The sequence below is a fragment of the Miniopterus natalensis genome, chromosome 13, assembly GCF_054644295.1.
Source record: "Miniopterus natalensis isolate mMinNat1 chromosome 13, mMinNat1.hap1, whole genome shotgun sequence".
NCBI lineage: Eukaryota > Metazoa > Chordata > Mammalia > Chiroptera > Miniopteridae > Miniopterus > Miniopterus natalensis.
Window position 1 is genome coordinate 29,975,696 of NC_142093.1, and position 13,842 is coordinate 29,989,537.

The window sequence follows — 13,842 nt, forward strand, 5'->3', positions numbered from 1 at the left end:
ATTTAGAATCTATGTTTTCTTTTATTTAATTTATTGTTTCAGATCTTATATTTACGTCTTTGATCCATTTTGAATTAATTTTTGTACATGGGGACAAACTGTAATCTAGATTCATTCTTTTAAATGTGGTTTTCCAATTTTCCCAGCACCATTTATTGAAGAGGCTTTCTTTTCTCCATTGTGTGTTTCTGGCTCCTTTGTTGAAAATTATCTGCCCATATACATGTGGTTTTTATATCTTGGTTCTCAATTCTAGTCCACTGATCTGTGTGTCTGTTTTCTACCAGTGCCCTACTGTTTTGGTTATCGTAGCTCTGTAGTATAATTTAAAGTCAGGTAGTGTGATGCCTCCAGCTTCATTCTTTTTTCTCAGAATTGTTTTGGCTATATTGGCATGTAGTTTTCTTTTTTGGTGTATTTATATTTATAATATACATGCAAAATATAGGTAATGCTAATATTTTTAAAATCTCATTCTTTTTAGATAGCTCTTCTTATTACTTTTTAATTTTACTTTTATTATCTAATTACTTCATGACTGATTTTGTTATTTCATTCATTCATTTTCTCATTCTCTGAATTTTAATTATTCTAGTCAGAAGAACCTACTTATAGATCCTACTAGTTATGTCTTCTGAGTAATATTAACTGTCATCCTTATAATTTTCTTGCTCTACAGTTCCTTTGGACTGGATTTATGGCTCATTTTATAATTTGAATGATTTGAATACATGACTAATATTTTTTATTCTTTTCCTCCTTAATAAGGAAAGCATGTAAAGGTCTGTGAGTATTCCCCAGAGTAAATTTTGATAATATACTACAAAGGTTGAGACACAACTTTATTTTTTTTTTTTCCAGATAATTCCTACATCATCTTAGGTACAATTATTAATCCGTAAAACTGTATAAAAGTTACATCTGTAAAAGAAAAGTTTGAAATAAGACTTGTTGACAAAAAATAAACTAGATATGCTAACATCTGGGAAGAACACATCTGGTAAAACTACTGCCAAGATCCTAACGTGGAAAAAACTTGGCAGTGTATGGGGAGAACCAAAGCCTTACAATGCATTCATTCCCATTCCCTAAATCAAGCCAGGTTTTTTCACTCATAGACCTCCTTGAAGAACCTTTACCTAAATAATTACACCAATTTCTATTTCAGATTTGGTATATTTCTCGAAGGAATGTGAAAATAAGTTAATAAGTTCCAAAAAACAAATCCAATTTCTCATTGAGCAGACAAAGAAAGAGAGTAGGCCATTAAGGAGGACCATGGTAGATATAGTTAAGAGAAACTTGCTCTCTTTTGTTAAGGGACAACAAAGTAACAAAACAATCATCTCCCTAGTCAGCATGGATGCTTTGGCCAAAAATGGAAATAAAATCTTTTGGAGAAGGGATAATCTGAAAAGGAAAAATCTAATTAATGCATTTTCATATTAAATATGATTGATTTTTGCCAACTACTCCATGTGAATTTCTCCAATGAATACTCTTAAACGCCAGGCATTAAAATGAGCTCATCTTGATGTGCCAGACACTATCTTCCACCCCATCAAAAACAGAAGGCAAAAATATACTTATACTTTATTATATATTCTATCCTTTTACTTTCTCAGTAACAAAAGCAAAGGATAATAAATCTTTAGAATCAACACTTGATTCAATACATCAATGTATGTGTTCTAATATTTTAGTTGTCTCTTTGATTCTTTATTGACCCTAATTCTGATGAAAACACAATACTTAAATGTATAATAGAATAATGTCTCAGAACCTGAAAATAAAATTACTTTTTTCAAGAAAACCCAGAGAGTGTTAGATATTTTCTTAAAAGTCATTACCTCCCTCATTAGTTTTCCAGGTTACTGTAACAAACTGCCTCAAACTAACTAACTAAAGAAACCAAAAACCAAAAAACCAACAACAAAAAACACAAAAAAATTATTCTCTCACAGTTTTGGTAGCTAGAAATTGAAATCAAAGTCTCAGAACTATTGGTTCTTTCCTGAAATCTCTGAGGGAGAGTCTGTTTCAAGATTCTCACCCATCTCCTGGTGGTTGCCATCAATCTTTGGTTTCTAAATGCATGTCCCTCATCTCTGCCTCTGTCATCACATGGCAGTCTCCTTGTGTGTGCCTGTGTCCAAATTTTTCTCTTGTTATAGGGACTCTAGTCATTGGACCCTAATCTATTCTGATATGTTTAATCAGGGTTCAAACATATCTCTTTGGGGAACACAAGTCAACCCACAACACTTCTTCTTTAACTTCTCTTAGCAGTTGTGTTAGGATTCTGAGACACAAAACTAACAGGATATATATGTATATGAAATAAATGTGTAGCTGGAAAAAAAAAAGTGTTGGGGCTAGCTGTAGGGCCTTGTCAGATTATAGTTAGGAATATCTACATGGCTCTGTAAGCATCAGGTATTTATAGCAAGGAAGTTATTTTTATCAGCTATATGTTTTTGAAATGTAGCTGTTTTGACATGCAGAGGATATATTGAGGACATTAGTGGCTGGTGTCAGGGAAAATTAGTAAAAGGTTATTGCTATGGTCAGTTAAGAGAAGATGAGGGGCTGAGCTACTGGAGTAGGCGTGAGAATGCAGGAAATGAGATGAATGGGAAAAACCTCTTTCATGAGCCAGGGCATTTCATGTAATGTATTGAGTGCCTATTAAAACCTTAGGTAGTAAGTGAAGCACCCCAAAAGCTGTTGGCAAAGAAGGCAAATTTATCATTCAATAAGTGTCAAGCATTTCCTCCCTATAAAGCATTTTATAATGACATGATCTGATATTGTAAGTGTCATAATGTTTGCCCAATCTCCATTGTCTTCACCTTCCTCTAACTTACCTTCAACACAACAACTACAGAAGCAGTGGCTAAGGAATTTAGGCCAAGTGGTGGGAGCTGGAAGGGATGCTCAGGGTTAGAGCAGGATCCAGAGAGGTAAAGTAAAACAAATAAGGTATTTTGCTGACCTTAACTCTCCCAAATAGGGTTTGGTGAAAGGTGAAAATAAAATCATTTTTAAGAAGTGTCTTCTAGTTGCTATGTAAAATTTCAGTAATATACATGAGTTAGTCAACCTCAGACAAATGCTGTAGTATCATTTTTTTTAATTCTTTGAAAGTGATAAATCATAGTTAACTTCAGAACAACCTAGCTTTCTAACTTCAAAAATCTGGGACTTGTTGCTAATTAGCATTGATAACTGCTAAATATAACTCTCACATTACTCTTCAACAACTCAGCGAGAACTGAGATTTTTCAGTAATGATCTTTTAATCTCCTCATTTCCCTCGATCTTCTTTTAGCATGAATTTTCCGCTTTAGCCTTGAGTTACATTTCCAGATTTTTATTTATATTAAATTGTATGCCTTTGTACTCTGTAAGAACATTAACCCAGATATATTAGTATGCAGTTACATTTCTCTTTGTTTGCTTTCTTTTCCAATTAGCCCCTTTATTTAAATTGTAAAACTAGAATTTCATTACTATGTTTTAATTAATTAGCTTTAATGTCCACTGTAAAGTTCTACCAACTTTCCTGGCATTGTGTCAGAAGTTTGTTTTTATATATCATTGCCAAATGTTCTATAAGTTAGTAGTTCCCAGTGATGCATCACACATTTGATACCAGAAGAGTTGATAAAACACCATAAGAAACAAATGTAAAAAGAAACTTGCAATGTAAAAAAAGAATGTTTATGGAAGCACATTCAGCAGAGGTGTGAAAGCTTCCCTAATGTTTGCATGAGACTGACTGAGGCGTGTATGACACTGGTTGAGAGATTCCTTTGAATACACAAACTCATGTGCCTGTAATTATGCATTTTTAAATTATGCATGTGACTCATTGCACATTCTGCATTTAAGCATCATTACTACTGATTCATAAAGTTCTGCTGTAAGACTGAGGTCTGCTTTATGATTTAAACATCAGGGAATCTGGTTTTCCCTTGGCACCCCTCCTCCACCCCCCTCCCAGGGCTTCCTATCAGCACTTTCCATGTGGCAATTTGTTACTTTAGCAATAGAAAAGCTATAGGGATGCTGGCACTCCCTGGAAGTAGGGTACTGCTGTAACAAATACCAAAAAATGTGTAAGTAGCTTTAAAATTGGGTGAATAGAAGCTGGAAGAAGTTTGAGGAGCATTATAGGAAAAGCCTAGCTTTCCTTAGTCTGTAGTAGAAATATGGGCATTTAAAGAGGCATCTAGTGAGGGCTCAGAGGGAGCAGGAAGCCTAGTAGAGGAAAACCTATGTTGTCCTAGAAAATAGTTAAATCATCACAAAAAGACTACTCACATAAATATGGATATTAAAGCCACTGCTGATGAGAGTTCAGAAAGAAATAAAGAAAATGTTATGGAAAACTTAAGGAAAGGGTATCCTTGTATATAATGGTAGAAAACTTAGCTGAATACAGTTGTGTGGAAAGCAGAAGTTGTCAGTGATAAACTTGTCTATTTAGCTGAGGAGGTTTCCAAATAAAGTATTGAAAATATGGCTTGGTTTTTTTCTTGCTACTAATAGTAAAATGTGAGAGGAAAGATAAAAATTGAGGGATGAACTGTAAAGCAAAAAGGAACCAGGACTAGATGATTTGAGAAATTCCCAGATTATCCAGAGTTCAAAAGATGCTAGTATTAGGGATTCGTTGTCAGGAAAGCATGATATGGAAAGAAAGCCAAAGGTATGGCTAGACAACCTTTTGTTAGTGCCAGCAGGGCTCAAAAGATGAGAGCATCTAACCACACAGAAGGCTTTTTGAGTAGGCTAGGCACATGAATCACGATTTCCCTCAGTCTGTCAGCAGAAGGCTGGTTATGATAGGATTGTCCAGAAGAACAGTGGAGGAGCCTCTTGTCTAATAGAATGACTTACCTTGATGTAGGATGGGGACCATCAAGATTCTTGAGAATCTAAAACCAGCAGAAATGCTGCCTGCTTGGACTGAAAGGAACAGAGAGAGGAGATGTGACTACAGAATCAGAGGTGAGAGTGTTGCAACTACAAGCCAAGGAATGTTGACAGCCCCTAGGAGCTGGGACAGGCAAAAAAGAAAGAAGAAATCAACACTTCCAACACCTAGACTTTGGCCCAGTGAGACTACGTCTGTACTTTTGACCTTCAGATAATGTGTAACATAATGTGTGCCTGTTTAAGTTACTCATTTTGTTATAATTTGTTACAACAAGAGCAAACTCTTAGAGATTTTTATTTCCCTGGGACTTGTTATTACATAAATGGATAAAAGAAGGCTTGAGTGGGTCCCTGACAGTGGATTGTGGGTAGGTTTGCTGTGGAAAATACATTGCTAACGATTATTTTTAATAATGGTATCAGGTTCTTTTGCCAGGTTATTGTCAAGAAGGTTCAATCCTGGTAAGAATGTAAGCTCCCTGAGGGAAAAGGCTCTGCCTCTCTTATTCTCACTGTTTCCCCAACACCAAACTCCAGGATCCGGCCATGGTAAGCACTTAACAAACAGTCATTGACTGACATATTTGAATTAATTAATTAACCAATTAATTAATTAAATGGTTTATTATATCTCAAAATTTTATTTCACTCTTTTGCTTTGGCAAAAAAATTCCATTCTTGGTTAACCTCTAATGACTTCATATCTTAAGTAATGGAGTTCCATCATAATCGGGCCCCTCAACTTCTTTTCTCTCTACTCTATTTTCCTTTCCAGATTAATCTTTTAAAACAGAGCTCAGATATATTACTATCCTGTACTTCTTAACTGCCATTTAAGGTCCTCTGACTCTAGTTTCACCCTACTTTTTTAGCCTAAACTCACTGTCCCCCTATAGATAGTCTATTCTAGTTACTTTTCCTTACACTGAATTTCCCCACCTCTTCATCTTATGTACTGGGAACATTGTGTCCTATCACTACCATCTCCACCTGTCAAAATCCTACCTAACCTTCAGGTATCTCCTTTAAGCCGTGTTTCTTAATCCCCTCAACAGACACCTTTCTTTTCTTAGAACTTTCAGAGCAGAAGAGGACCCATGTCTTACTCATCTCGTTATCTCTGAGGTATTTGGAACAGCAGGTAGAGATTTTTAGAAAGTTCAATCCTGGCACATCCATGTATTTCAAGAGTCTAAATTCTGCCAATCACTCAGATTCTAAATTATCCTATTGGTACTTATCCCACATGAGAAGAATTACCTTTGTTTTCCCATCTGTGTGCAAGGGGGCAGGGAGGAGGGAGAGCAATTGCAAAAAAAAGTAACTCTGGGAATAATTGAGAGCTTCTTTTTTTTTAAGCTTAGATCAGCATTTGGTGAAGTGAGACCTTCTATTTCATGCTACTCTTTTATTAAAATGAATGTCAAACATTTTAGAAATTCTGGATTTAGGCATGTTGTCAACCAGACATTGAGCCATCACACCACATTTCATGGAGTTAGTCCTGGAACGTAACAAGATACGATGTATCTTATCCAAAATCATAACCTGAGTCATTACATTAAATAGTCTTCATACAAACAAAGAAAATCTCTGTGCCTTTTATACTATGACAAATTGGATTAAAATTTAGAGAAAAAAAAAATAGTCCAAAGTGGGAATTTTAGTGTTATTGGTTGGAACTCAAGACACTGAAAAATTTAGGTATATGGACTTGAGCAAACTCTAGGAGTTGTTTATTTATTTATTTTGAAATGTACAAAGCAATGTTCAGCTGATATCAAATCTATTTTGTTCACATGGTCACCCACTGAATAAGAAAATTGAATACCGCACAAAATTAGGGCTAAGCAGTTTGCTCTCTCTCCCTCAAAATGTGTTAGCCCAGCGATTTGTAAGAATATTCTATAAATATTTACTTCTTAACAGAGCAATTTATTAAAAGGCATGATATATATAGAAGAAATTTTTAAACATAATCAAATTTGATCTTCTCATCTTTTAAGTGATACATTTTTTTTTTTTTTTTTACTGTTAGCTGGTCCCCAAAGCATATTTATCAAAGACCCTGTGAATAATAGTGAACACAGGTTCATAATAATACAACAATTATCCCAATATCTATTAAAGTAAATTTCCATTATTTCAGGTCTTATCAAATAATTTGGAATCCAGATCAATTTAGTTAGGCACTGTGTCGATATTTGCCTTATCTTTTGTATCTCCAGAAAAGTTTGTTAAAAAAAAGAAATAATAGAAATCCAATGTAGAAGGAGAAGAAGAAATTTGATATATTAATTTGTTTTCAACCACACAATATAGCAAAGGAAATTCCCAGGCCCTCACGTTGAGAAATTGAAGTGGAATGTTGAAGCCTGACAGCCTTCTGAGTGATGATTCTATTTCTCTACTATGAGGAGGCTCCAAAACAATAAATCACATACACACATTGTTCAACATTCTGGCAAATTTAAACTGTCAAATTATTGTGAACAGCGGGGAATTTTATCTTCCTTAGAATAATCCTGGATGTATGATTTCATAAACAGCTTTTCTGCAGGTAGTTTATAGGAGACAGCCTTTGTTTATGTCTAATTAGGCCCCTTGAAAGCTCTCTGACCTTGGCAAAAATCCCTTTATTTATCCGAGCTCACTTTTCTCATCTGTATAACATCTATTTCCTTAGAGATGTGTAGTTGCACAACTTAAAGTATATTAAAGTTGTTTAGACCATTCATGGATTCTAGTATTAATAATCAGAAACTGTGTACAGGTTTTGTATTCTTTAAATATCTGTACTGTCTTGGGTACAGTTAAGTTCCCTTTGAAATAAATCATAGTAGGAAAAGCATTCCAAAGCATTTGTAGTTACTTTGCTGCATTTAAATCCAGCGGTAAGACAGATGGCAAACACAGGATAATGGGATGCTGTGATCCGACGGTGTATTCCATAGAGGGAGAGGATGTGCGCACCGGGGGACTGCTAATAAGTAACTACTTTTTCATTACAGGAGCAGCACATTCCTTCAAAAACAACTGGTATTTCTATGGGAAGTAAATGCAAATAAAAATAACAGCAAGTGAGGACCGTATGAGATGTTGCGTGTTTCACAGGCAGCACCCCTGCGTGGGCCAGCATGCCTGTCACTCCTGTCTGAAGAGCGAGGGAAGGAGGGCCGGGGGACCCAGGTGCATCGCTCACCTCTCTCAGCGACTAAGTGGCAAGTCTGTCTTGCTCAATGCCATGCTTTTATCGCTATGTTATGACACTGCCCAAGAAATGTATTTGCATAAAAGAAAGTAAAATATTGTGTACTTCGGATGATGGATGAAGCATTTTATTAAAGAGACAGACTTATTTCTGCATCTCCTCAGCACTTTCTGTAATAAATCTTTCCATTTTGTAATAAAGTTTCCATTGTCTCATGTTTTAAAATATTACTTTTTTTCTAAGACTGAAATTTAAGAAAAGATTGCCACCTTGAGTGATTTATATGCTAAAAAATATAAAATGCACCTACAAAAATCAATTATTCCTGTTTCAGGTTTTTAAGGAGCCTAAGGTTCTGAGAGACTGTATTTCTCTCTTTGATGCTATTCAGTGATCACACTTGACAATGTAACTATCTCCATAGTTTGTTTAATTAATTATGCAAAATAGAATATTTGCCCACTCATTTTAGAAAACTGTTTACTCGTGTTTAAAACAAAACAAAACACTTTTGACAGTGCCCTTGGCAGTCCCCCAGATCTGTTTCTTGCTTCAACAGTTTGAACAGTGCAGACTCAGCGACACCCCTCCTTCCAGCCTCTGACCACCCTCCGGTGTCTTTTCCAGCCACCACCTTTGGAACCACCTCGGCCATCTGCAGCCTCCGAGACCAGCCAACATCATTTTTTGACTTTAACTCTTTATTGCCAAACAGCCACGAGCTCCCAAATCCGTCAGAATTATTCCACCGAGGCAGAGGCTGGGGCCAAGCGCCTGGCCGGCCTGCGTCTGGGCCCCCACACCTGCCTCTCTCTGGGCTTCTACTTGGAGCGTGACCATGTGGCTCTGGGGGGCTGGGCCACTTCTCCCTCGGGGTGGTGGAGGAGAAGCGGGAGGGTACTGAGCGCCTCTTAAAGATGCAAAACCAGCTCGGTGGTGTTCATTTCTGGGACCTGCAGAAGCCGTCCCAAGGTGAGTGGGGTGAAACTCAGGATGCCATGGAAGCAGCCATGGCCCTGGGGAGATCCACAGCCAGGCCCTTTCGGACCTGCGGGCCCTGGGCTCTGCCCACGCAGACCCTCGGCTCTGTGATCCCTGCACAGCCACCCCCTGGAGGAGGTGAAGCTCATCACCAGATGGGCGACACAGGACTCACCTCCAGGCTGGCGGCCCCCAGGCTGGGTGGCGAGTGTCTCTGAAACGCTCACCCTTGGAGCCCAGAGGCCTTGAGGAGCCCCCTGCATCCCTCTGGTGTCTGGCTTTTGCCTGAGCCTCTCCCTGAAACCAGCAGGCATCCTTTTAACCGCCCTGGAGCCGTCTCCCACACATTGGACCGAACGGAAACAACAAAGCTTTTTGCAGATAAAAAGGAAACACACACACACAACCTTTTAACACATAATTAGAACTTATTTTTTAAGTAGAAGAAGGGAAATAGGCTTGATAGAGTGCTGATGAATCCAAAATATTTGTGTTTCAATCTTTGCTATTTCTCAAGTTCAGCTAACTAAAAATTGGTATGATTAAACAAAACACATAAATAAAAGATTTATTAATTTAGCCTAGGAAAGATTCTTTTATTATTGTTTTTCTTAGCTTTTCACTGTTTTTTTAAGTAGTGAATTTCCTTTTATGGTATGAACACTAGCCTTGAGACTAAAAGAGGAAAGATTTTTATTTTGTTATATTAAACATGCTATCTGTTAAACTAATTCTCAGCACTTATAGCTTTGAAATGTATATTCCACATTAGAGGTTTCCTAAATTTTTTGTGTTAGTAAATCTCCAAAATTGTTCTATTTGCATATTTCTATGGAGCTCATCAATATTATGCTTTTAGTGTTTGCATATGTATTTGTGTGTGTATCCCATGTGGACAACAGGAATTTGCTGATGAAAATACACGCACTATCACTCTTTTTTCAAACTGAAGTACCATGATAAAATGGACAGTGGACCTACATGATTACTGTTTAGTTGCTCACTTTTTACTTACTAATGACCTAGATAATGAAACTGACGTTTGAGTAACCAATGGATCCTTAATTTGGCATATCGTGAATATCACTGGTTTACTTTTTGATCTAAGATTCTAAAGCATGTATATACATTAGTGACAACTTTAAAAACAGGGCAATAACTTTAAGATTCTGTCAACGAAATCTCAAGGCACTTTGCCCCCTGTATAGACAAGGATGGTTGTTCAATAGCAAATAAGGTTATGGTGGGAGAGTAATAAAAACGTGTAGTAAATATACACTGATCTAGGTTCGCACTGTAGAGAGAGGTGGAGAAGGGCTGTGAGGCCCAGGCGCTTGTGGCCCTGGTAGCTGTGAGGCTGCGGCCTCTTCCGAAGCTGCCTCAGCTCTAGGAAGCAGCCTTGCCCAAGTCCATAGCCTTCCAAGAGCTGGCCAAGCCAGTTACTGCTGGGTCAGAAGCGTAAGGCTTGGGCATCTGTCCCAGTGCAGGATATTTCTGATGGATCATTTTAGCTCCACAGCTCCCTACGGGGCTGGCTGAAACTACAGGGCCTGCCTTGTAACACATCTCCCTTGGCCCTAATAATCAGCCCCCACTTTCAGCTCTGCCGGAAATTCTGCTTCCCTGGAGAACAGTCCAGCCTGCAACACAGAGATCAGAGAGCTGAGGGCGCACAGAGGAAACAAGGATCCTATTGTGGAATTGTAAAAATTTTTTTACATTTTAAAATTATTCATTCCACTTTTATTCCTCAGCATTACATGTATATGTATATGTATATGTATATGTATATGTATATGTATATGTACATGTACATGTACATGTACATGTACATGTATAATGTGTGTATGTGTATATATATTCATATGTATATGTAGTTTTAAGCAAGCTTTTAAAAAATTTAATGTCAGCCGTGGCCAGTGTGGTTCAGTGGTGGAGCTTCTCCTGTGCACTGAAGGATTGCCTGTTCCATCCCCGATTTGGGGTGTGCAGGGGGCAGCCAATCAATGTTTCACTCACAGTGATCTCTTTCTCTTTCTCTCCTTTCTTCTCTCTGAAAACCAATTAAAAAAAAATCTTTAAAAGATATAAATAAATAAATAATTTAATGTTATATGTGAGCATTCTATGAGATCAGTACGTATTTTAGACAATTTTGTGTAAGTTTTAGGATAATACCATGCCAACATATATTTAAATATGTCATATTATTTGGCACTCAATTTTGCTTCCTTCAGATTTCTCTTATTATAATCATGTTGCAACAAATTTCCTCTCTGTAAACTTTGTGCATGAATGTTCCTCTTTAACCCTTCCTATGCAATTCTGATTATTATAAGATTAAATTTTTTTTATACGTTGAAAAGTAAAATAATTAAATATTGACTTGTACATAAAAGAGCTACATTTTAAAATATAACTTGGTCCAATAAAATGTTAATAAAGAACAAAAACCAGAGCCTAAATAAAATTCAATTTATTATAATAGATTTTGTGAATTATAAGGGGCATTAAATTAACCATGAGCTTTTTATACAGGCCCTTTATTTTAGGAAAAAGGTAGAATTTTCTAAGTTTAATCTCTCTTGCCTCCAATTATTTGTATTTCACTTTTTAAAAGAAATTAATGTGCCTTGGAAACTATAAAACTGTTAAGGCAACCTTTTTTCAAACTGTTTGAATTAATTTTGCCCTATTAAAATTTTTCTACAACTTATAATTGGCTTCACTAGCTTTTATTGTCATCTCTAATACTCAGTTTATAACCCAGTTTAATGGTGTTAACCTGAGTTTCCGGGTGATCTGTAATGCCTGGGATTGGTGGTTTTCTAGTACGTGTTAGAGCTATGTATTTTTAGCCTTCTAGGTAGATGACAAGTTGGTAGGAGTTACCTAATACTGATGCCATTGTAAGGAACCTAATCGTTAATAACAGGAAAGGGGGGAAGGGAAGGCCAAATATTGCAGGCATGTCTTTGGGTAGCTTCATCAGGAAGCTACAACTTTACACTCCCAGAGGTCCAGCAAAGGGAAGGTAGATGCATGCCCAGTAAAGTTGGGGGGACTAGCAAAGATGCTTGGGGTCAATCACACCTGGGAACATTGGTCATTGGCCGCTGCCAGAGGGGGAGATTTGGGACACTTAATTCCCTGAACAAAGGAATTGGCTCTCTTGGCCCTCTTGGTGCGCCTGGTCTCTCTTGGCTCTTGGCCTGTTGCTCTTGGCTCTTGGCTCGTGGGGCTCTCTCACTCTTGCTTTCTGTATTAGCTCACACGGCCCATGGCCATGTGGACCCCACACACAAAGGACTAATGAACTGCAACTAGCCTGATGCTGAACTGGACCTGGCCGCACATGGAGTGGAAACTCTGGACACTGGCTTTGATTTCAGCTCTACTGAAACCCCATTTACACTTCTTCCAGGACTGGGGTAGGGGAAATGGGACTTTGAAAACCTGGGGATGTAATTCCATGCAAATAAAACCAACTCATCCTCCTGTACGAGCCTCAGAAAATTCTTTTTCTCAAGATATTGTAAAGACTCCACCCTTAGCACTCAGTGGGGAAGATGACACCCCAACTTTCCTGATAACAATACTACCTTTTTTTATTCACCTGATGTGTTGCTGATGGAAAGGTCTAGGTAACTTAAAATAGCTAAATCCATAAATTTATGTGGATTAGGAAGGGAAAGCTACTTCCAAGAGATTCAAAAAATATAAGTCTGCAAAGAAATCCCTCCCTCAAATACTTCTGCTGATGTAAAGAAAGGGAAATTCCCTCATTCAATTCCCCTCCCATGCAAAAGCATACAACCAAATCCAACAGCAAATAACATCATAAACACAGAATGCTAAAGCTGTCAATATAAGAAATCGTTTAAACCTGTGGAGAATTTTTCTGAGTCTATTTGGGCCAAACAGATGACAATTGCTGGGAAGCAAAATCTCAATGGATTGAGAAAATGCTCCTGAGAATGGCAGTTTTGCACTTTATTTTATACATTACAATCAAAGGTGGAGGTATAAGGTTACATGTGAAGGGGGGAAAGCAAGGCTGGGAAATCACTGGGATTGGATAAAAAGGAAAACAAACAGACACATACTTCTTTTACATTTGTGGGTGTAGGAGAGTTAACAATTAGCATGATAACAATAACAATGAGAAGCTCTGTGGTCTCTGCTCTGGTGTAGTGAGGAGTCCAGGTAATAAAAGGAAACTACTGTCATTCCAAAGGTATGTTATGGACAATGGACAGGCTCAGTTAAGGTAAAGATTGACCTTTGTCAGGAAAGATACCAGCCTAGGACTTGACTACTGGCCATGACTCACTGTTAGAAACTTTTAATTTGAGATCATCCTATGTGTTTCTTTTAGGTCTCTAAGTTTGTAAGGCCTGCCATGTGGGCCTCCCCTGAGCTTGTCAGATTTAGTATGTGGCCCCTTTTTATCCACAAAGCCAAACCATTGAGAACAGAAGCCCGGCGGGAATACTTACTGCATGAGGTCTGGAACAATTTCTCTTGGGCCCCAAATGACTCTACCCCTATTAAACATACTCCCTCACCAAGGAAAAAATCTAGTGGCTGCCAAGACTTTGGAATCTATTCCATTCACAGTCCCTGATATGATTCATTTGGCATCTGACTTTTAGAAACCATGAAACACATGGACAATAAAGACTCCTGCAGAATCCTCCTGTGTT

The 13,842-nt window shown here is 37.6% G+C and overlaps 1 pseudogene; it reads left to right on the forward strand.

Moving 5' to 3' along the window:
• Positions 1-9,425, forward strand: part of LOC107528689 (ferritin light chain pseudogene) — a 60,823-nt pseudogene extending 51,398 nt beyond the window's left edge.
• Positions 9,426-13,842: the final 4,417 nt, after the last annotated feature.